Source organism: Chanodichthys erythropterus, chromosome 24, assembly GCF_024489055.1.
Source record: "Chanodichthys erythropterus isolate Z2021 chromosome 24, ASM2448905v1, whole genome shotgun sequence".
Classification (NCBI taxonomy): Eukaryota; Metazoa; Chordata; class Actinopteri; order Cypriniformes; family Xenocyprididae; genus Chanodichthys; species Chanodichthys erythropterus.
Window position 1 is genome coordinate 22932451 of NC_090244.1, and position 25005 is coordinate 22957455.

General features: G+C 41.0%; 1 long non-coding RNA gene across 1 annotated transcript; it reads right to left on the reverse strand.

The window, feature by feature from the left end:
• Window positions 1–1769: 1769 nt before the first annotated feature.
• LOC137015403 (uncharacterized) lies at window positions 1770–4080 on the reverse strand. The gene is made up of 3 exons (XR_010893961.1): window positions 3367–4080; window positions 2586–2654; window positions 1770–2179 (listed from the first exon to the last, which is right to left on the reverse strand). It is a non-coding gene; the product is annotated as an uncharacterized lncRNA (long non-coding RNA).
• Window positions 4081–25005: the final 20925 nt, after the last annotated feature.

The window sequence follows — 25005 nt, forward strand, 5'->3', positions numbered from 1 at the left end:
CACTGTGGTTCTGTTTCTTTGACTCGGCCTAAGATTTCTGATTTTCCGGCACTGCTTTAGCCCTTCAAAACCACAACTCCTTTTCTCTACAATTCCTTGGCTCTACTTTTGTCTTCTACCTTCCTGAAACCACAGCAGTTCCTTGTTCCCCAGACTCCATCTTGGTATATCAATCTACTGGCTCTCCAATACTTTGGCTTCAATTGGGTACTCCACCCACCACCCCCACCCCCATTTTCACCTTGGTCTTCAGTCACACTGGCTCAGCCTCACTCTTCCAAATTTCCCAGGATCACCTTGGATCTCTGAACACCCATCTCTGTCTTTGTTTTTGGCTCTTCTGGTTCCACCCTGGCCCTTGGATCTTTCTGCTCTCCCTCATTCTCCATTCCCTCCAGCGCACCAATGTTTTTTTTATTTCTCTAGAGCTGTGATTTGTTCTCCTTCCATGGCCCAGGCCCTCCCTCCCATTACTGCCACCTACAAGCAATGCCCACCTGAACTAATTTCTTTTGTTTGCCATGAAGGCTGCCAATTTAGGGGGTGAGGGGAGTTGTTTGCCAGACCTTGTTTAACACAATCCCTATTTATGTTGACAAGTTTAACTAAAGCAGAATGATTTAGTGTTTGAAATTGGATGTTTCCTGTACTTCCGAGTTTATATCATAAGTCAAAGAGTTTGAGCATGTATAATGTAGCAAAAAAAAAAAAAAAAAAAAAAAAAAAAAAAGATATTTTAAAAATTCTACATACCAGTATATTTTGAGATGCAAAAAGGTTCACTTTCTCCTAAGCTATCTGCAGTAACAGCAGTGACACAAAACATGTAATTGACTCCAGCAGTCAGATTAGTAATGTGATGGGAAGTGTTAGTAATTTCTGATGCATTTCCAATTGTTTTATCACCAGTCCAAAGAAGTTTAAAGAAAGATCTATTTCCAACTGGTTCTTGCCATGTCAGAATCACAGATGATGTTGTGATGTTTGTTACTGCGAGATTCCTGATCATATTTGGCACTGTGTGGGGGGGAGGAAAAGTAAGTGATAAGTAACTTCTTTACAGAATTTTCAAATACACCAGAGCTCAGTGAGTCTGTGAGCATAAGATGCTGCTGTACAGTGTTCTACTCAAAGCAAAAGGGTGAGGCTTGATCCCCTTGAAGATCATTAACCCTCTGGAGTCTGAGGCTGATTTTGGGCCCTGGAGAAGTTTTGACATGCCCTGACATTTGTGCTTTTATCAGTTGGTTATAAACATATTAATGACAAAAGTGTCATTACACTGTATTCAGCACAAACTAGGCTACCATAATATGTGAGGAACATGTATGTACATGTTTGTGTTTTTAAAGGAATAATGTTTATGCGTGGTTATTGAAAAAACAAAAAAAAAAAGTAACTGAAACAATACCTAAAAATGCATACTAAATGTTTTTTCACAAGACTTTTGAGAATTGTATATTTTAGTGTAGAGTTTTTGCTTCAAAATGATGTGGAAATGATCCTCCCTACTCTGACACATAAAACATTGTATTGATTTTAAATTTCTAAGACACTTTTTGTTTAGGTAGGCCATATGCGAAGAGGTGTGACTCTTCATGAATAATGAAGTGATTTACACCTGGGGAGATTAAGACCCTGCCCCTAATGAGCCGCATAATGAGCCATTCAGTCAGGAATGTGACTGAGTCAACTAAGAAAATGCAAAGACAAGACATATCATTGTTTTTTTCTTTTTTATTTAAAATAAAGTTAACAATATAATCCACATATAAACTAGGGTCAAAGGCACATTTTTTGTGTATACAGGCAAATAAAGGTAAGGTTTATAAAAAAAAGCCCACTTTTACACCCTATACATAACCTGCTTGATCACATATAGATAATCTTTGCAGCCCAATGGTCAGTGAGAGGTGGTGAACAGAGAATCTGAACAGTCACACATCTGTGTGCCATTTTTGAAAACAGTTCAACTGAAGACACAAGTAAATGTCACATGCCTGGCATTTCCAAGGTGTGTCTTGCCTTTTACCAAGCTGTACTTTGCAAAGCATGCAGTTCCGATGACCAGCGGTGGCATTATTCCTTGCATCTGATGTCAGCTCTGCTCCTGGAACCGGTACATGGTCACTTTTGGTCCGTTTTGGAGCTGCTTTCTGTGACGACACACCACAGAGCTCTGCAAATATATTATCATCAAATATGAATCTTATTAATATTATCATCAAATATTATCATCAAATATGATGATTTGCTACTTATGAAACATTTCTGAACAATTGTAAACAATAAATGTTTCTTGAGCTGCAAATCATCATATTAGAATGATTTCTGAAGGATCATGCGACACTGAAGACTGGAGTAATGATGCTGGACATCACAAGAATAAACGACTTTGTGAAATATATTCAAATAGAAAACAGTTATTTTAAATTGTAATAATATTTCACAATATTACTGTTTTTACTGTATTTTTAATTGAATAAATGCAGCCTTGGTGAGCAGACGAAACTTATTTTAAAAACATGAAAAATCTTACAGATTTCAATATAGGCCTACCATATAGTGGGTAAAAGTGTACTTACTCAACTGTGTTGCTGCGTGCCCTCCTAGTGGGAATTGCAGGTGAATGTGAGAGTGATGGATCCACATTCCTAAAAAAAAATGTAAAAAAAACCCTGTTATTATTAGCATATAAGATAATACTCTCATACCATTAGCTATGCATAACTGACAGGAAAGTAACAGGTATACAAGCATGCTGTATATGTCTGTCAATTGGCCATTACCGGACAAAGTGTGCGAATGTGTAAACGTTTACAGTCTGCTATATCAGTTAGCACATTTAGCAAATAGCAACATGTTCGCGCATTTCACAACCAAGCATATTTTAGCACATTCACGCCTATCATATACGGTACTTAGATACGCTATATATATATTTATAGATAGATGTAAATATAAGGCAAATATAGATGTACGCTTGTATATAAAAAAAAAACACGTCAAATAATTTGAGTATATCAACAGAAAAGCATTCTATTTATAAGCATTTTTATGAGATAAAGTTATATATATATATATATATATATATATATATATATATATATATATATATATATATATATATATAGATAGATAGATAGATAGATAGAAGTAAATATAAGGCAAATATAGATGTACGCTTATATAAATAATTTAAGTAGGCCCTATATCAACAGAAAAGCATTCTATTTATAAGCGTTTTTATGAGATAAAGTTATATATATAGTTATATAGATAGATGTAAATATAAGGCAAATATATGTACGCTTATATAGAAAAAAAAAACACGTCAAATAATTTAAGTAAAACTAAATCACTTACTCATCAGAAACTGTATCTTCAGCTGGATCAAGTCGCTCTTCAAAATGCAGACGTTCATCGTCAGAGTCGTGTTCTTCTTCCGAGGAAAGAGTGAACTTCCTCACTGTCCAGGACCATCTGAAGAGCCTGCTCACCTGTGTAGTGTGCCATCTTCCAAACGCGAAGGACAGCGAATGAATCTGATGAAACTTGATGCTTTTTAAGACGCTGTTAGGGGCGTTTACAGTTTGCATAAATCGCCTCAGCACATTATCTTATGAATAGAGCGCTCTGCGCGTGGGCGGGCACACATTAAAGATAATTAGGTCAGACAGGAGAAACAGTACCTCTCTTTACTTTTATACTGATTACATAAAGGGAGAATATTTGTTTTAGAATTTATTTGTTTTGTTTAAAAGTAGACACTTAAAGCTTTCCAAAGACATATCTCTCATGTCCATGTAGCATGTATAAGCCATCTATTTTAGTTACTTTTAGTGACGTTTTAGAACGATGTTTGCAGAGACGGAGACGGCAGGACAGCACACCCTGTATATTTTATTTATTTTTAAAAAGCACAAAGTTTTATTTTGATTGTGAGTGTACACAAAAAAAAGAAGACATTCTATAGTTTCAATTGATATATTACTTATGTCTCTATGACAAAAAATGACGGAGTATTTTAAGTCTGTTTTGCTGCAATGTGAAAAAAAAACTGCAAAACGCGCCGGCGCGTTTTTAGACCTCAGAGTGTTAAGAAAACTTAGGGAGATGGAGGGGAAGATGTAAAAACTAGCCTGCCACAAAATTTCTGTCAAAGGCCCTGTCTATCCCGGAACCAGCACTTGGTGCCCTCATGCCTACCCCAAAAGCCCTACTTGACGTAAACACAGGTATCATTCTTCCGTTTATATAATCCATTTCTCTTTATTTTGAACTGGTTCTGTCTAGCATGACAGACTCCTTGGTTCCACTCATTTCATTCATAGCTCCACATTGTCATTCACTTCCTTCTAGTATACAACCTTCACTGGCTTCACTGGCTTGACCAGAGTCACTGTGGTTCTGTTTCTTTGACTCGGCCTAAGATTTCTGATTTTCCGGCACTGCTTTAGCCCTTCAAAACCACAACTCCTTTTCTCTACAATTCCTTGGCTCTACTTTTGTCTTCTACCTTCCGGAAACCACAGCAGTTCCTTGTTCCCCAGACTCCATCTTGGAATATCAATCTACTGGCTCTCCAATACTTTGGCTCCAATTGGGTACTCCACCCCCCAGCTTCACCTTGGCCTCAGTCACACTGGCTCAGCCTCACTCTTCCAAATTTCCCAGGACCACCTTGGATCTCTGAACCCCCATCTCTGTCTTCGTTTTTGGCTCTTCTGGTTCCACCCTGGCCCTTCGATCTTTCTGCTCTCCCTCAGTCTCCATTCCCTCCAGCGCACCAATGTTTTTTTATTTCTCTAGAGCTGTGATTTGTTCTCCTTCCATGGCCCAGGCCCTCCCTCCCATTACTGCCACCTACAAGCAATGCCCACCTGAACTGATTTCTTTTGTTTGACATGAAGGCTGCCATTTTAGGGGGTGAGGGGAGTTGTTTGCCAGACCTTGTTTAACACAATCCCTATTTATGTTGACATGTTTAACTAAAGCAGAATGATTTAGTGTTTGAAATTGGATGTTTCCTGTAGTTCCGAGTTTATATCACAAGTCAAAGATTTTGAGCATGTATGATGTAGTAAAAAAAAAAAAAAAAAAAAAGATATTTTAAAAATTCTACATACCAGTATATTTTGAGATGCAAAAAGGTTCACTTTCTCCTAAGCTATCTGCAGTAACAGCAGTGACACAAAACATGTAATTGACTCCAGCAGTCAGATTAGTGATGTGATGGGAAGTGTTAGTAATTTCTGATGCATTTCCAATTGTTTTATCACCAGTCCACCAGTTTTATCTCAGTTTTATCACCAGCTTTTGCCTACCCCAAAAGCCCTACTTGACGTAAACACAGGTATCATTCTTCCGTTTATATAATCCATTTCTCTTTATGTTGAACTGGTTCTGTCTAGCATGACAGACTCCTTGGTTCCACTCATTTCATTCATAGCTTAACATTGTCATTCACTTCCATCTAGTATACAACCTTCACCGGCTTCACTGGCTTGACCAGAGTCACCGTGGTTCTGTTTCTTTGACTCGGCCTAAGATTTCTGATTTTCCGGCACTGCTTTAGCCCTTCAAAACCACAACTCCTTTTCTCTACAATTCCTTGGCTCTACTTTTGTCTTCTACCTTCCGGAAACCAAAGCAGTTCCTTGTTCCCCAGGCTCCATCTTGGTATATCAATCTACTGGCTCTCCAATACTTTGGCTCCAATTGGGTACTCCACCCCCCAGATTCACCTTGGTCTTCAGTCACACTGGCTCAGCCTCACTCTTCCAAATTTCCCAGGATCACCTTGGACCTCTGAACCCCCATCTCTGTCTTCGTTTTTGGCTCTTCTGGTTCCACCATGGCCCTTCAATCTCTCTGCTCTCCCTCAGTCTCCATTTATTTACCTAGAGCTGTGATTTGTTCTCCTTCCATGGCCCAGGCCCTCCCTGCCATTACTGCCACCTTCGAGCAATGCCCACCTGAACTGATTTCTTTTGTTTGACATGAAAGCTGCCATTTTAGGGGGTGAGGGGAGTTTTTTGCCAGATCTTGTTTAACACAATCCCTATTTATGTTGACATGTTTAACTAAAGCAGAATGATTTAGAGTTTGAAACTGAATGTTTCATGTACTTCAGAGTTTATGCCATAAGTCAAATAGTTTGAGCAAGTATGATATAGCAAAAGCAAAAGCAAAAAAAATATATATATTTTAAAAATTCTACCTACCAGTATATTTTGAGATGCAAAAAGGTTCACTTTCTCCTAAGTTATCTGCAGTAACAGCAGTGACACAAAATGTGTAATTGACTCCAGCAGTCAGATCAGTGATGTGATGGGAAGTGTTAGTAATTTCTGATGCATTTCCAAATGTTTTATCACCAGTCCAAAGAAGTTTAAAGAAAGATCTATTTCCAACTGGTTCTTGCCATGTCAGAATCACAGATGATGTTGTGATGTTGGTTACTGTGAGATTCCTGATCATATTTGGCACTGTGTGGGGGAGAGAAAAGTAAATGATAAATAACTTCTTTACAGAATTTTCAAATACACCAGAGCTCAGTGAGTCTGTGAGCATAAGATGCTGCTGTACAGTGTTCTACTCAAAGCAAAAGGGTGAGGCTTGATTCCCTTGAAGAACATAAAGAAAACTTAGGGAAATGTAGGGGAAGACGTAAAAAGTAGCCTGACACAGACTTCCGGTCAAAGGCCCTGTCCATCCCGAAACCAGCACTTGGTGCCCTCATGCCTACCCAAAAGCCCTACTTGACATAAACACAGGTATCATGCTTCCTGTTATATAATCCATTTCTCTTTATTTTGAACTGGTTCTGTCTATCATGACAGACTCCTTGGTTCCACTCATTTCATTCATAGCTCCACATTGTCATTCACTTCCATCTAGTATACAACCTTCACCGGCTTCACTGGCTTGACCAGAGTCACTGTGGTTCTGTTTCTTTGACTCGGCCTAAGATTTCTGATTTTCCGGCACTGCTTTAGCCCTTCAAAACCAAAACTCCTTTTCTCTACAATTCCTTGGCTCTACTTTTGTCTTCTACCTTCCGGAAACCACAGCAGTTCCTTGTTCCCCAGACTCCATCTTGGTATATCAATCTACTGGCTCTCCAATACTTTGGCTCCAATTGGGTACTCCACCCCCCAGCTTCACCTTGGCCTCAGTCACACTGGCTCAGCCTCACTCTTCCAAATTTCCCAGGACCACCTTGGATTTCTGAACCCCCATCTCTGTCTTCGTTTTTGGCTCTTCTGGTTCCACCCTGGCCCTTCGATCTTTCTGCTCTCCCTCAGTCTCCATTCCCTCCAGCGCACCAATGTTTTTTTTATTTCTCTAGAGCTGTGATTTGTTCTCCTTCCATGGCCCAGGCCCTCCCTCCCATTACTGCCACCTACAAGCAATGCCCACCTGAACTGATTTCTTTTGTTTGACATGAAGGCTGCCATTTTAGGGGGTGAGGGGAGTTGTTTGCCAGACCTTGTTTAACACAATCTCTATTTATGTTGACATGTTTAACTAAAGCAGAATGATTTAGTGTTTGAAATTGGATGTTTCCTGTAGTTCCGAGTTTATATCACAAGTCAAAGATTTTGAGCATGTATGATGTAGTAAAAAAAAAAAAAAAAAAAAAAGATATTTTAAAAATTCTACATACCAGTATATTTTGAGATGCAAAAAGGTTCACTTTCTCCTAAGCTATCTGCAGTAACAGCAGTGACACAAAACATGTAATTGACTCCAGCAGTCAGATTAGTGATGTGATGGGAAGTGTTAGTAATTTCTGATGCATTTCCAATTGTTTTATCACCAGTCCACCAGTTTTATCTCAGTTTTATCACCAGCTTTTGCCTACCCCAAAAGCCCTACTTGACGTAAACACAGGTATCATTCTTCCGTTTATATAATCCATTTCTCTTTATTTTTAACTGGTTCTGTCTAGCATGACAGACTCCTTGGTTCCACTCATTTCATTCATAGCTTAACATTGTCATTCACTTCCATCTAGTATACAACCTTCACCGGCTTCACTGGCTTGACCAGAGTCACCGTGGTTCTGTTTCTTTGACTCGGCCTACGATTTCTGATTTTCCGGCACTGCTTTAGCCCTTCAAAACCACAACTCCTTTTCTCTACAATTCCATGGCTCTACTTTTGTCTTCTACCTTCCGGAAACCAAAGCAGTTCCTTGTTCCCCAGGCTCCATCTTGGTATATCAATCTACTGGCTCTCCAATACTTTGGCTCCAATTGGGTACTCCACCCCCCAGATTCACCTTGGTCTTCAGTCACACTGGCTCAGCCTCACTCTTCCAAATTTCCCAGGATCACCTTGGACCTCTGAACCCCCATCTCTGTCTTCGTTTTTGGCTCTTCTGGTTCCACCATGGCCCTTCAATCTCTCTGCTCTCCCTCAGTCTCCATTTATTTACCTAGAGCTGTGATTTGTTCTCCTTCCATGGCCCAGGCCCTCCCTGCCATTACTGCCACCTTCGAGCAATGCCCACCTGAACTGATTTCTTTTGTTTGACATGAAAGCTGCCATTTTAGGGGGTGAGGGGAGTTTTTGCCAGATCTTGTTTAACAAAATACCTATTTTTTTTGAAATGTTTAACTAAAGCAGAATGATTTAGAGTTTGAAACTGAATGTTTCATGTACTTCAGAGTTTATGCCATAAGTCAAATAGTTTGAGCAAGTATGATATAGCAAAAGCAAAAAAAAAAAAAAAAAAAAGATAATATTTTAAAAATTCTACCTACCAGTATATTTTGAGATGCAAAAAGGTTCACTTTCTCCTAAGTTATCTGCAGTAACAGCAGTGACACAAAATGTGTAATTGACTCCAGCAGTCAGATTAGTGATGTGATGGGAAGTGTCAGTAATTTCTGATGCATTTTCAATTGTTTTATCGCCAGTCCAAAGAAGTTTAAAGAAATATCTATTTCCAACTGGTTCTTGCCATGTCAGAATCACAGATGATGTTGTGATGTTGGTTACTGTGAGATTCCTGATCATATTTGGCACTGTGTGGGGGAGAGAAAAGTAAATGATAAATAACTTCTTTACAGAATTTTCAAATACACCAGAGCTCAGTGAGTCTGTGAGCATAAGATGCTGCTGTACAGTGTTCTACTCAAAGCAAAAGGGTGAGGCTTGATCCCCTTGAAGAACATAAAGAAAACTTAGGGAAATGTAGGGGAAGACGTAAAAAGTAGCCTGACACAGACTTCCGGTCAAAGGCCCTGTCCATCCCGAAACCAGCACTTGGTGCCCTCATGCCTACCCAAAAGCCCTACTTGACATAAACACAGGTATCATGCTTCCTGTTATATAATCCATTTCTCTTTATTTTGAACTGGTTCTGTCTAGCATGACAGACTCCTTGGTTCCACTCATTTCATTCATAGCTCCACATTGTCATTCACTTCCATCTAGTATACAACCTTCACCGGCTTCACTGGCTTGACCAGAGTCACTGTGGTTCTGTTTCTTTGACTCGGCCTAAGATTTCTGATTTTCCGGCACTGCTTTAGCCCTTCAAAACCAAAACTCCTTTTCTCTACAATTCCTTGGCTCTACTTTTGTCTTCTACCTTCCGGAAACCACAGCAGTTCCTTGTTCCCCAGACTCCATCTTGGTATATCAATCTACTGGCTCTCCAATACTTTGGCTCCAATTGGGTACTCCACCCCCCAGCTTCACCTTGGCCTCAGTCACACTGGCTCAGCCTCACTCTTCCAAATTTCCCAGGACCACCTTGGATCTCTGAACCCCCATCTCTGCCTTCGTTTTTGGCTCTTCTGGTTCCACCCTGGCCCTTCGATCTTTCTGCTCTCCCTCAGTCTCCATTCCCTCCAGCGCACCAATGTTTTTTTATTTCTCTAGAGCTGTGATTTGTTCTCCTTCCATGGCCCAGGCCCTCCCTCCCATTACTGCCACCTACAAGCAATGCCCACCTGAACTGATTTCTTTTGTTTGACATGAAGGCTGCCATTTTAGGGGGTGAGGGGAGTTGTTTGCCAGACCTTGTTTAACACAATCCCTATTTATGTTGACATGCTTAACTAAAGCAGAATGATTTAGTGTTTGAAATTGGATGTTTCCTGTAGTTCCGAGTTTATATCACAAGTCAAAGATTTTGAGCATGTATGATGTAGTAAAAAAAAAAAAAAAAAAAGATATTTTAAAAATTCTACATACCAGTATATTTTGAGATGCAAAAAGGTTCACTTTCTCCTAAGCTATCTGCAGTAACAGCAGTGACACAAAACATGTAATTGACTCCAGCAGTCAGATTAGTGATGTGATGGGAAGTGTTAGTAATTTCTGATGCATTTCCAATTGTTTTATCACCAGTCCACCAGTTTTATCTCAGTTTTATCACCAGCTTTTGCCTACCCCAAAAGCCCTACTTGACGTAAACACAGGTATCATTCTTCCGTTTATATAATCCATTTCTCTTTATTTTTAACTGGTTCTGTCTAGCATGACAGACTCCTTGGTTCCACTCATTTCATTCATAGCTTAACATTGTCATTCACTTCCATCTAGTATACAACCTTCACCGGCTTCACTGGCTTGACCAGAGTCACCGTGGTTCTGTTTCTTTGACTCGGCCTAAGATTTCTGATTTTCCGGCACTGCTTTAGCCCTTCAAAACCACAACTCCTTTTCTCTACAATTCCTTGGCTCTACTTTTGTCTTCTACCTTCCGGAAACCAAAGCAGTTCCTTGTTCCCCAGGCTCCATCTTGGTATATCAATCTACTGGCTCTCCAATACTTTGGCTCCAATTGGGTACTCCACCCCCCAGATTCACCTTGGTCTTCAGTCACACTGGCTCAGCCTCACTCTTCCAAATTTCCCAGGATCACCTTGGACCTCTGAACCCCCATCTCTGTCTTCGTTTTTGGCTCTTCTGGTTCCACCATGGCCCTTCAATCTCTCTGCTCTCCCTCAGTCTCCATTTATTTACCTAGAGCTGTGATTTGTTCTCCTTCCATGGCCCAGGCCCTCCCTGCCATTACTGCCACCTTCGAGCAATGCCCACCTGAACTGATTTCTTTTGTTTGACATGAAAGCTGCCATTTTAGGGGGTGAGGGGAGTTTTTTGCCAGATCTTGTTTAACACAATCCCTATTTATGTTGACATGTTTAACTAAAGCAGAATGATTTAGAGTTTGAAACTGAATGTTTCATGTACTTCAGAGTTTATGCCATAAGTCAAATAGTTTGAGCAAGTATGATATAGCAAAAGCAAAAAAAAAAAAAAAAATGATAATATTTTAAAAATTCTACCTACCAGTATATTTTGAGATGCAAAAAGGTTCACTTTCTCCTAAGTTATCTGCAGTAACAGCAGTGACACAAAATGTGTAATTGACTCCAGCAGTCAGATTAGTGATGTGATGGGAAGTGTCAGTAATTTCTGATGCATTTTCAATTGTTTTATCGCCAGTCCAAAGAAGTTTAAAGAAATATCTATTTCCAACTGGTTCTTGCCATGTCAGAATCACAGATGAGGTTGTGATGTTGGTTACTGTGAGATTCCTGATCATATTTGGCACTGTGTGGGGGAGAGAAAAGTAAATGATAAATAACTTCTTTACAGAATTTTCAAATACACCAGAGCTCAGTGAGTCTGTGAGCATAAGATGCTGCTGTACAGTGTTATACTCAAAGCAAAAGGGTGAGGCTTGATCCCCTTGAAGAACATTAAGAAAACTTAGGGAGATGTAGGGGAAGATGAAAAAAGTAACCTGCCACAAAATTTCTGTCAAAGGCCCTGTCTATCCCGGAAGCAGCACTTGGTGCACTCATGCCTACCCCAAAAGCCCTACTTGACGTAAACACAGGTATCATTCTTCTGGTTATATAATCCATTTCTCTTTATTTTGAACTGGTTCTGTCTAGCATGATAGACTCCTTGGTTCCACTTATTTCATTCATAGCTCCACATTGTCATTCACTTCCATCTAGTATACAACCTTCACCGGCTTCACTGGCTTGATCAGAGTCAATGTGGTTCTGTTTCTTTGACTCAGCCTACGATTTCTGATTTTCCGGCACTGCTTTAGCCCTTCAAAACCACAACCCCTTTTCTCTACAAATCCTTGGCTCTACTTTTGTCCTCTACCTTCCGGAAACCACAGCAGTACCTTGTTCCCCAGACTCCATCTTGGTATATCAATCTACTGACTCTCCGATACTTTGGCTCCAATTGGGTACTCCACCCCCCAGCTTCACCTTGGTCCTCAGTCCCACTGGCTCAGCCTTACTCTTCCACATTTCCCAGGGTCACCTTGGATCTCCGAACCCCCATCTCTGCCTTCGTTTTTGGCTCTTCTGGTTCCACCATGGCCCTTCGATCTTTCTGCTCTCCCTCAGTCTCCATTCCCTCCGGTGCACCAATGTTCTTTATTTACCTAGAGCTGTGATTTGTTCTCTTTCCATGGCCCAGGCCCTCAATGCCATTACTGCCACCTTCAAGCAATGCCCACCTGAACTGATTTCTTTTGTTTGACATGAAAGCTGCCATTTTAGGGGGTGAGGGGAGTTGTTTGCCAGATCTTGTTTAACACAATCCCTATTTATGTTGACATGTTTAACTAAAGCAGAATGATTGAGAGTTTGAAACTGAATGTTTCATGTACTTCAGAGTTTATGCCATAAGTCAAATAGTTTGAGCAAGTATGATATAGCAAAAGCAAAAGCAAAAAAAAAAAAATTATTTTAAAAATTCTACCTACCAGTATATTTTGAGATGCAAAAAGGTTCACTTTCTCCTAAGTTATCTGCAGTAACAGCAGTGACACAAAATGTGTAATTGACTCCAGCAGTCAGATCAGTGATGTGATGGGAAGTGTTAGTAATTTCTGATGCATTTCCAAATGTTTTATCACCAGTCCAAAGAAGTTTAAAGAAAGATCTATTTCCAACTGGTTCTTGCCATGTCAGAATCACAGATGATGTTGTGATATTGGTTACTGTGAGATTCCTGATCATATTTGGTACTGTGTGGGGGAGAGAAAAGTAAGTGATAAGTAACTTCTTTACAGAATTTTCAAATACACCAGAGCTCAGTGAGTCTGTGGGCATAAGATGCTGCTGTACAGTGTTCTACTCAAAGCAAAAGGGTGAGGCTTGATCCCCTTGAAGAACATAAAGAAAACTTAGGGAAATGTAGAGGAAGACGTAAAAAGTAGCCTGACACAGACTTCCGGTCAAAGGCCCTGTCTATCCCGAAACCAGCACTTGGTGCCCTCATGCCTACCCAAAAGCCCTACTTGACATAAACACAGGTATCATGCTTCCTGTTATATAATCCATTTCTCTTTATTTTGAACTGGTTCTGTCTAGCATGATAGACTCCTTGGTTCCACTCATTTCATTCATAGCTCCACATTGTCATTCACTTCCATCTAGTATACAATCTTCACCGGCTTCACTGGCTTGATCAGAGTCAATGTGGTTCTGTTTCTTTGACTTAGCCTACGATTTCTGATTTTCTGGCACTGCTTTAGCCCTTCAAAACCACAACTCCTTTTCTCTACAAATCCTTGGCTCTACTTTTGTCCTCTACATTCCGGAAACCACAGCAGTACCTTGTTCCCCAGACTCCATCTTGGTATATCAATCTACTGACTCTCCGATACTTTGGCTCCAATTGGGTACTCCACCCCCCACCCCCAGCTTCACCTTGGTCCTCAGTCCCACTGGCTCAGCCTTACTCTTCCACATTTCCCAGGGTCACCTTGGATCTCCGAACCCCCATCTCTGCCTTCGTTTTTGGCTCTTCTGGTTCCACCATGGCCCTTCAATCTCTCTGCTCTCCCTCAGTCTCCATTTATTTACCTAGAGCTGTGATTTGTTCTCCTTCCATGGCCCAGGCCCTCCCTGCCATTACTGCCGCCTTCGAGCAATGCCCACCTGAACTGATTTCTTTTGTTTGACATGAAAGCTGCGATTTTAGGGGGTGAGGGGAGTTATTTGCCAGATCTTGTTTAACACAATCCCTATTTATGTTGACATTTTTAACTAAAGCAGAATGATTTAGTGTTTGAAATAGGATGTTTCCTGTACTTCCGAGTTTATATCATAAGTCAAAGAGTTTGAGCATGTATGATGTAGGAAAAATAAAAAGATATTTTAAAAATTCTACCTACCAGTATATTTTGAGATGCAAAAAGGTTCACTTTCTCCTAAGTTATCTGCAGTAACAGCAGTGACACAAAATGTGTAATTGACCCCAGCAGTCAGATTATTGATGTGATGGGAAGTGTCAGTAATTTCTGATGCATTTGCAATTGTTTTATCACCAGTCCAAAGTAGTTTAAAGAAAGATCTATTTCCAACTGGTTCTTGCCATGTCAGAATCACAGATGATGTTGTGATGTTGGTTACTGTGAGATTCCTGATCATATTTGGCACTGTGTGGGGGAGAGAAAAGTAAATGATAAGTAACTTCTTTACAGAATTTTCAAATACACCAGAGCTCAGTGAGTCTGTGAGCATAAGATGCTGCTGTACAGTGTTCTACTCAAAGCAAAAGGGTGAGGCTTGATCCCCTTGAAGAACATTAAGAAAACTTAGGGAGATGGAGGGGAAGATGTAAAAAGTAACCTGCCACAAAATTTCTGTCAAAGGCCCTGTCTATCCCGGAACCAGCACTTGGTGCAGTCATGCCTACCCCAAAAGCCCTACTTGACGTAAACACAGGTATCATTCTTCTGGTTATATAATCCATTTCTCTTTATTTTGAACTGGTTCTGTCTAACATGATAGACTCGTTGGTTCCACTCATGTCATTCATAGCTCCACATTGTCATTCACTTCCATCTAGTATACAACCTTCATCGGCTTCACTGGCTTGACTAGAGTCACTGTGGTTCTGTTTCTTTGACTCAGCCTAAGATTTCTGATTTTCCGGCACTGCTTTAGCCCTTCAAAACCACAACTCCATTTCTCTACAATTCTTTGGCTCTACTGTTGTCCTCTGCCTTCCAGAAACCACAGCAGTTCCTTGATCCCCAGACTCCATCTTGGTATATCAATCTACTGGCTCTCCGATACTTTGGCTCCAATTGGGTACTCCACCCCCCAGCTTCGCCTTGGTCTTCAGTCACACTGGCTCAGCCTCACTCCTCCAAATTTCCCAGGATCACCTTGGATCTCTGAACCCCCATCTCTGTCTTTGTTTTTGGCTCTTTTGGTTCCACCCTGGCCCTTCGATCTTTCTGCTCTCCCTCAGTCTCCATTCCCTCCAGCGCACCAATGTTTTTTTTATTTCTCTAAATCTGTGATTTGGTCTCCTTCCATGGCCCATGCCCTCCCTCCAATTACTGCCACCTACAAGCAATGCCCACCTGAACTGATTTCTTTTGTTTGACATGAAGGCTGCCATTTTAGAAGGTGAGGGGAGTTGTTTGCCAGATCTTGTTTAACACAATCCCTGTTTATGTTGACATGTTTAACTAAAGCAGAATGATTTAGTGTTTGAAATTGGATGTTTCCTGTACTTCCGAGTTTATATCATAAGTCAAAGAGTTTGAGCATGTATGATGTAGGAAAAATAAAAAGATATTTTAAAAGTTCTACCTACCAGTATATTTTGAGATGCAAAAAGGTTCACTTTCTCCTAAGTTATCTGCAGTAACAGCAGTGACACAAAATGTGTAATTGACTCCAGCAGTAAGATCAGTGATGTGATGGGAAGTGTTAGTAATTTCTGATGCATTTCCAAATGTTTTATCACCAGTCCAAAGAAGTTTAAAGAAAGATCTATTTCCAACTGGTTCTTGCCATGTCAGAATCACAGATGATGTTGTGATATTGGTTACTGTGAGATTCCTGATCATATTTGGTACTGTGTGGGGGAGAGAAAAGTAAGTGTATGTGGGCATAAGATGCTGCTGTACAGTGTTCTACTCAAAGCAAAAGGGTGAGGCTTGATCCCCTTGAAGAACATAAAGAAAACTTAGGGAAATGTAGGGGAAGACGTAAAAAGTAGCCTGCCACAGACTTTCTGTCAAAGGCCCTGTCTATCCCGAAATCAGCACTTGGTGCCCTCATGCCTACCCCAAAAGCCCTACCTGACGTAAACACAGGTATCATTCTTCTGGTTATATAATCCATTTCTCTTTATTTTGAACTGGTTCTGTCTAGCATGATAGACTCCTTGGTTCCACTTATTTCATTCATAGCTCCACATTGTCATTCACTTCCATCTAGTATACAACCTTCACCGGCTTCACTGGCTTGATCAGAGTCAATGTGGTTCTGTTTCTTTGACTCAGCCTACGATTTCTGATTTTCCGGCACTGCTTTAGCCCTTCAAAACCACAACCCCTTTTCTCTACAAATCCTTGGCTCTACTTTTGTCCTCTACCTTCCGGAAACCACAGCAGTACATTGTTCCCCAGACTCCATCTTGGTATATCAATCTACTGACTCTCCGATACTTTGGCTCCAATTGGGTACTCCACCCCCCACCCCCCAGCTTCACCTTGGTCCTCAGTCCCACTGGCTCAGCCTTACTCTTCCACATTTCCCAGGGTCACCTTGGATCTCCGAACCCCCATCTCTGCCTTCGTTTTTGGCTCTTCTGGTTCCACCATGGCCCTTCGATCTTTCTACTCTCCCTCAGTCTCCATTCCCTCCGGTGCACCAATGTTCTTTATTTACCTAGAGCTGTGATTTGTTCTCTTTCCATGGCCCAGGCCCTCACTGCCATTACTGCCACCTTCAAGCAATGCCCACCTGAACTGATTTCTTTTGTTTGACATGAAAGCTGCCATTTTAGGGGGTGAGGGGAGTTGTTTGCCAGATCTTGTTTAACACAATCCCTATTTATGTTGACATGTTTAACTAAAGCAGAATGATTGAGAGTTTGAAACTGAATGTTTCATGTACTTCAGAGTTTATGCCATAAGTCAAATAGTTTGAGCAAGTATGATATAGCAAAAGCAAAAGCAAAAAAAATATATATATTTTAAAAATTCTACCTACCAGTATATTTTGAGATGCAAAAAGGTTCACTTTCTCCTAAGTTATCTGCAGTAACAGCAGTGACACAAAATGTGTAATTGACTCCAGCAGTCAGATCAGTGATGTGATGGGAAGTGTTAGTAATTTCTGATGCATTTCCAAATGTTTTATCACCAGTCCAAAGAAGTTTAAAGAAAGATCTATTTCCAACTGGTTCTTGCCATGTCAGAATCACAGATGATGTTGTGATGTTGGTTACTGTGAGATTCCTGATCATATTTGGCACTGTGTGGGGGAGAGAAAAGTAAATGATAAATAACTTCTTTACAGAATTTTCAAATACACCAGAGCTCAGTGAGTCTATGAGCATAAGATGCTGCTGTACAGTGTTCTACTCAAAGCAAAAGGGTGAGGCTTGATTCCCTTGAAGAACATAAAGAAAACTTAGGGAAATGTAGGGGAAGACGTAAAAAGTAGCCTGACACAGACTTCCGGTCAAAGGCCCTGTCTATCCCGAAACCAGCACTTGGTGCCCTCATGCCTACCCAAAAGCCCTACTTGACATAAACACAGGTATCATGCTTCCTGTTATATAATCCATTTCTCTTTATTTTGAACTGGTTCTGTCTAGCATGACAGACTCCTTGGTTCCACTCATTTCATTCATAGCTCCACATTGTCATTCACTTCCATCTAGTATACAACCTTCACCGGCTTCACTGGCTTGACCAGAGTCACTGTGGTTCTGTTTCTTTGACTCGGCCTAAGATTTCTGATTTTCCGGCACTGCTTTAGCCCTTCAAAACCAAAACTCCTTTTCTCTACAATTCCTTGGCTCTACTTTTGTCTTCTACCTTCCGGAAACCACAGCAGTTCCTTGTTCCCCAGACTCCATCTTGGTATATCAATCTACTGGCTCTCCAATACTTTGGCTCCAATTGGGTACTCCACCCCCCAGCTTCACCTTGGCCTCAGTCACACTGGCTCAGCCTCACTCTTCCAAATTTCCCAGGACCACCTTGGATCTCTGAACCCCCATCTCTGTCTTCGTTTTTGGCTCTTCTGGTTCCACCCTGGCCCTTCGATCTTTCTGCTCTCCCTCAGTCTCCATTCCCTCCAGCGCACCAATGTTTTTTTATTTCTCTAGAGCTGTGATTTGTTCTCCTTCCATGGCCCAGGCCCTCCCTCCCATTACTGCCACCTACAAGCAATGCCCACCTGAACTGATTTCTTTTGTTTGACATGAAGGCTGCCATTTTAGGGGGTGAGGGGAGTTGTTTGCCAGACCTTGTTTAACACAATCCCTATTTATGTTGACATGTTTAACTAAAGCAGAATGATTTAGTGTTTGAAATTGGATGTTTCCTGTAGTTCCGAGTTTATATCACAAGTCAAAGATTTTGAGCATGTATGATGTAGTAAAAAAAAAAATAAATAAAAAGATATTTTAAAAATTCTACATACCAGTATATTTTGAGATGCAAAAAGGTTCACTTTCTCCTAAGCTATCTGCAGTAACAGCAGTGACACAAAACATGTAATTGACTCCAGCAGTCAGATTAGTGATGTGATGGGAAGTGTTAGTAATTTCTGATGCATTTCCAATTGTTTTATCACCAGTCCACCAGTTTTATCTCAGTTTTATCACCAGCTTTTGCCTACCCCAAAAGCCCTACTTGACGTAAACACAGGTATCATTCTTCCGTTTATATAATCCATTTCTCTTTATTTTTAACTGGTTCTGTCTAGCATGACAGACTCCTTGGTTCCACTCATTTCATTCATAGCTTAACATTGTCATTCACTTCCATCTAGTATACAACCTTCACCGGCTTCACTGGCTTGACCAGAGTCACCGTGGTTCTGTTTCTTTGACTCCGCCTAAGATTTCTGATTTTCCGGCACTGCTTTAGCCCTTCAAAACCACAACTCCTTTTCTCTACAATTCCTTGGCTCTACTTTTGTCTTCTACCTTCCGGAAACCAAAGCAGTTCCTTGTTCCCCAGGCTCCATCTTGGTATATCAATCTACTGGCTCTCCAATACTTTGGCTCCAATTGGGTACTCCACCCCCAGATTCACCTTGGTCTTCAGTCACACTGGCTCAGCCTCACTCTTCCAAATTTCCCAGGATCACCTTGGACCTCTGAACCCCCATCTCTGTCTTCGTTTTTGGCTCTTCTGGTTCCACCATGGCCCTTCAATCTCTCTGCTCTCCCTCAGTCTCCATTTATTTACCTAGAGCTGTGATTTGTTCTCCTTCCATGGCCCAGGCCCTCCCTGCCATTACTGCCACCTTCGAGCAATGCCCACCTGAACTGATTTCTTTTGTTTGACATGAAAGCTGCCATTTTAGGGGGTGAGGGGAGTTTTTTGCCAGATCTTGTTTAACACAATCCCTATTTATGTTGACATGTTTAACTAAAGCAGAATGATTTAGAGTTTGAAACTGAATGTTTCATGTACTTCAGAGTTTATGCCATAAGTCAAATAGTTTGAGCAAGTATGATATAGCAAAAGCAAAAAAAAAAAAAAAAGATAATATTTTAAAAATTCTACCTACCAGTATATTTTGAGATGCAAAAAGGTTCACTTTCTCCTAAGTTATCTGCAGTAACAGCAGTGACACAAAATGTGTAATTGACTCCAGCAGTCAGATTAGTGATGTGATGGGAAGTGTCAGTAATTTCTGATGCATTTTCAATTGTTTTATCGCCAGTCCAAAGAAGTTTAAAGAAATATCTATTTCCAACTGGTTCTTGCCATGTCAGAATCACAGATGATGTTGTGATGTTGGTTACTGTGAGATTCCTGATCATATTTGGCACTGTGTGGGGGAGAGAAAAGTAAATGATAAATAACTTCTTTACAGAATTTTCAAATACACCAGAGCTCAGTGAGTCTGTGAGCATAAGATGCTGCTGTACAGTGTTCTACTCAAAGCAAAAGGGTGAGGCTTGATCCCCTTGAAGAACATAAAGAAAACTTAGGGAAATGTAGGGGAAGACGTAAAAAGTAGCCTGACACAGACTTCCGGTCAAAGGCCCTGTCCATCCCGAAACCAGCACTTGGTGCCCTCATGCCTACCCAAAAGCCCTACTTGACATAAACACAGGTATCATGCTTCCTGTTATATAATCCATTTCTCTTTATTTTGAACTGGTTCTGTCTAGCATGACAGACTCCTTGGTTCCACTCATTTCATTCATAGCTCCACATTGTCATTCACTTCCATCTAGTATACAACCTTCACCGGCTTCACTGGCTTGACCAGAGTCACTGTGGTTCTGTTTCTTTGACTCGGCCTAAGATTTCTGATTTTCCGGCACTGCTTTAGCCCTTCAAAACCAAAACTCCTTTTCTCTACAATTCCTTGGCTCTACTTTTGTCTTCTACCTTCCGGAAACCACAGCAGTTCCTTGTTCCCCAGACTCCATCTTGGTATATCAATCTACTGGCTCTCCAATACTTTGGCTCCAATTGGGTACTCCACCCCCAGCTTCACCTTGGCCTCAGTCACACTGGCTCAGCCTCACTCTTCCAAATTTCCCAGGACCACCTTGGATCTCTGAACCCCCATCTCTGCCTTCGTTTTTGGCTCTTCTGGTTCCACCCTGGCCCTTCGATCTTTCTGCTCTCCCTCAGTCTCCATTCCCTCCAGCGCACCAATGTTTTTTTATTTCTCTAGAGCTGTGATTTGTTCTCCTTCCATGGCCCAGGCCCTCCCTCCCATTACTGCCACCTACAAGCAATGCCCACCTGAACTGATTTCTTTTGTTTGACATGAAGGCTGCCATTTTAGGGGGTGAGGGGAGTTGTTTGCCAGACCTTGTTTAACACAATCCCTATTTATGTTGACATGCTTAACTAAAGCAGAATGATTTAGTGTTTGAAATTGGATGTTTCCTGTAGTTCCGAGTTTATATCACAAGTCAAAGATTTTGAGCATGTATGATGTAGTAAAAAAAAAAAAAAAAAAAAAGATATTTTAAAAATTCTACATACCAGTATATTTTGAGATGCAAAAAGGTTCACTTTCTCCTAAGCTATCTGCAGTAACAGCAGTGACACAAAACATGTAATTGACTCCAGCAGTCAGATTAGTGATGTGATGGGAAGTGTTAGTAATTTCTGATGCATTTCCAATTGTTTTATCACCAGTCCACCAGTTTTATCTCAGTTTTATCACCAGCTTTTGCCTACCCCAAAAGCCCTACTTGACGTAAACACAGGTATCATTCTTCCGTTTATATAATCCATTTCTCTTTATTTTTAACTGGTTCTGTCTAGCATGACAGACTCCTTGGTTCCACTCATTTCATTCATAGCTTAACATTGTCATTCACTTCCATCTAGTATACAACCTTCACCGGCTTCACTGGCTTGACCAGAGTCACCGTGGTTCTGTTTCTTTGACTCGGCCTAAGATTTCTGATTTTCCGGCACTGCTTTAGCCCTTCAAAACCACAACTCTTTTTCTCTACAATTCCTTGGCTCTACTTTTGTCTTCTACCTTCCGGAAACCAAAGCAGTTCCTTGTTCCCCAGGCTCCATCTTGGTATATCAATCTACTGGCTCTCCAATACTTTGGCTCCAATTGGGTACTCCACCCCCCAGATTCACCTTGGTCTTCAGTCACACTGGCTCAGCCTCACTCTTCCAAATTTCCCAGGATCACCTTGGACCTCTGAACCCCCATCTCTGTCTTCGTTTTTGGCTCTTCTGGTTCCACCATGGCCCTTCAATCTCTCTGCTCTCCCTCAGTCTCCATTTATTTACCTAGAGCTGTGATTTGTTCTCCTTCCATGGCCCAGGCCCTCCCTGCCATTACTGCCACCTTCGAGCAATGCCCACCTGAACTGATTTCTTTTGTTTGACATGAAAGCTGCCATTTTAGGGGGTGAGGGGAGTTTTTTGCCAGATCTTGTTTAACACAATCCCTATTTATGTTGACATGTTTAACTAAAGCAGAATGATTTAGAGTTTGAAACTGAATGTTTCATGTACTTCAGAGTTTATGCCATAAGTCAAATAGTTTGAGCAAGTATGATATAGCAAAAGCAAAAAAAAAAAAAAAATGATAATATTTTAAAAATTCTACCTACCAGTATATTTTGAGATGCAAAAAGGTTCACTTTCTCCTAAGTTATCTGCAGTAACAGCAGTGACACAAAATGTGTAATTGACTCCAGCAGTCAGATTAGTGATGTGATGGGAAGTGTCAGTAATTTCTGATGCATTTTCAATTGTTTTATCGCCAGTCCAAAGAAGTTTAAAGAAATATCTATTTCCAACTGGTTCTTGCCATGTCAGAATCACAGATGAGGTTGTGATGTTGGTTACTGTGAGATTCCTGATCATATTTGGCACTGTGTGGGGGAGAGAAAAGTAAATGATAAATAACTTCTTTACAGAATTTTCAAATACACCAGAGCTCAGTGAGTCTGTGAGCATAAGATGCTGCTGTACAGTGTTCTACTCAAAGCAAAAGGGTGAGGCTTGATCCCCTTGAAGAACATTAAGAAAACTTAGGGAGATGTAGGGGAAGATGTAAAAAGTAACCTGCCACAAAATTTCTGTCAAAGGCCCTGTCTATCCCGGAAGCAGCACTTGGTGCACTCATGCCTACCCCAAAAGCCCTACTTGACGTAAACACAGGTATCATTCTTCTGGTTATATAATCCATTTCTCTTTATTTTGAACTGGTTCTGTCTAGCATGATAGACTCCTTGGTTCCACTTATTTCATTCATAGCTCCACATTGTCATTCACTTCCATCTAGTATACAACCTTCACCGGCTTCACTGGCTTGATCAGAGTCAATGTGGTTCTGTTTCTTTGACTCAGCCTACGATTTCTGATTTTCCGGCACTGCTTTAGCCCTTCAAAACCACAACCCCTTTTCTCTACAAATCCTTGGCTCTACTTTTGTCCTCTACCTTCCGGAAACCACAGCAGTACCTTGTTCCCCAGACTCCATCTTGGTATATCAATCTACTGACTCTCCGATACTTTGGCTCCAATTGGGTACTCCACCCCCCAGCTTCACCTTGGTCCTCAGTCCCACTGGCTCAGCCTTACTCTTCCACATTTCCCAGGGTCACCTTGGATCTCCGAACCCCCATCTCTGCCTTCGTTTTTGGCTCTTCTGGTTCCACCATGGCCCTTCGATCTTTCTGCTCTCCCTCAGTCTCCATTCCCTCCGGTGCACCAATGTTCTTTATTTACCTAGAGCTGTGATTTGTTCTCTTTCCATGGCCCAGGCCCTCACTGCCATTACTGCCACCTTCAAGCAATGCCCACCTGAACTGATTTCTTTTGTTTGACATGAAAGCTGCCATTTTAGGGGGTGAGGGGAGTTGTTTGCCAGATCTTGTTTAACACAATCCCTATTTATGTTGACATGTTTAACTAAAGCAGAATGATTGAGAGTTTGAAACTGAATGTTTCATGTACTTCAGAGTTTATGCCATAAGTCAAATAGTTTGAGCAAGTATGATATAGCAAAAGCAAAAGCAAAAAAAAAAAAATTATTTTAAAAATTCTACCTACCAGTATATTTTGAGATGCAAAAAGGTTCACTTTCTCCTAAGTTATCTGCAGTAACAGCAGTGACACAAAATGTGTAATTGACTCCAGCAGTCAGATCAGTGATGTGATGGGAAGTGTTAGTAATTTCTGATGCATTTCCAAATGTTTTATCACCAGTCCAAAGAAGTTTAAAGAAAGATCTATTTCCAACTGGTTCTTGCCATGTCAGAATCACAGATGATGTTGTGATATTGGTTACTGTGAGATTCCTGATCATATTTGGTACTGTGTGGGGGAGAGAAAAGTAAGTGATAAGTAACTTCTTTACAGAATTTTCAAATACACCAGAGCTCAGTGAGTCTGTGGGCATAAGATGCTGCTGTACAGTGTTCTACTCAAAGCAAAAGGGTGAGGCTTGATCCCCTTGAAGAACATAAAGAAAACTTAGGGAAATGTAGAGGAAGACGTAAAAAGTAGCCTGACACAGACTTCCGGTCAAAGGCCCTGTCTATCCCGAAACCAGCACTTGGTGCCCTCATGCCTACCCAAAAGCCCTACTTGACATAAACACAGGTATCATGCTTCCTGTTATATAATCCATTTCTCTTTATTTTGAACTGGTTCTGTCTAGCATGATAGACTCCTTGGTTCCACTCATTTCATTCATAGCTCCACATTGTCATTCACTTCCATCTAGTATACAATCTTCACCGGCTTCACTGGCTTGATCAGAGTCAATGTGGTTCTGTTTCTTTGACTTAGCCTACGATTTCTGATTTTCTGGCACTGCTTTAGCCCTTCAAAACCACAACTCCTTTTCTCTACAAATCCTTGGCTCTACTTTTGTCCTCTACATTCCGGAAACCACAGCAGTACCTTGTTCCCCAGACTCCATCTTGGTATATCAATCTACTGACTCTCCGATACTTTGGCTCCAATTGGGTACTCCACCCCCAACCCCCCAGCTTCACCTTGGTCCTCAGTCCCACTGGCTCAGCCTTACTCTTCCACATTTCCCAGGGTCACCTTGGATCTCCGAACCCCCATCTCTGCCTTCGTTTTTGGCTCTTCTGGTTCCACCATGGCCCTTCAATCTCTCTGCTCTCCCTCAGTCTCCATTTATTTACCTAGAGCTGTGATTTGTTCTCCTTCCATGGCCCAGGCCCTCCCTGCCATTACTGCCGCCTTCGAGCAATGCCCACCTGAACTGATTTCTTTTGTTTGACATGAAAGCTGCGATTTTAGGGGGTGAGGGGAGTTATTTGCCAGATCTTGTTTAACACAATCCCTATTTATGTTGACATTTTTAACTAAAGCAGAATGATTTAGTGTTTGAAATAGGATGTTTCCTGTACTTCCGAGTTTATATCATAAGTCAAAGAGTTTGAGCATGTATGATGTAGGAAAAATAAAAAGATATTTTAAAAATTCTACCTACCAGTATATTTTGAGATGCAAAAAGGTTCACTTTCTCC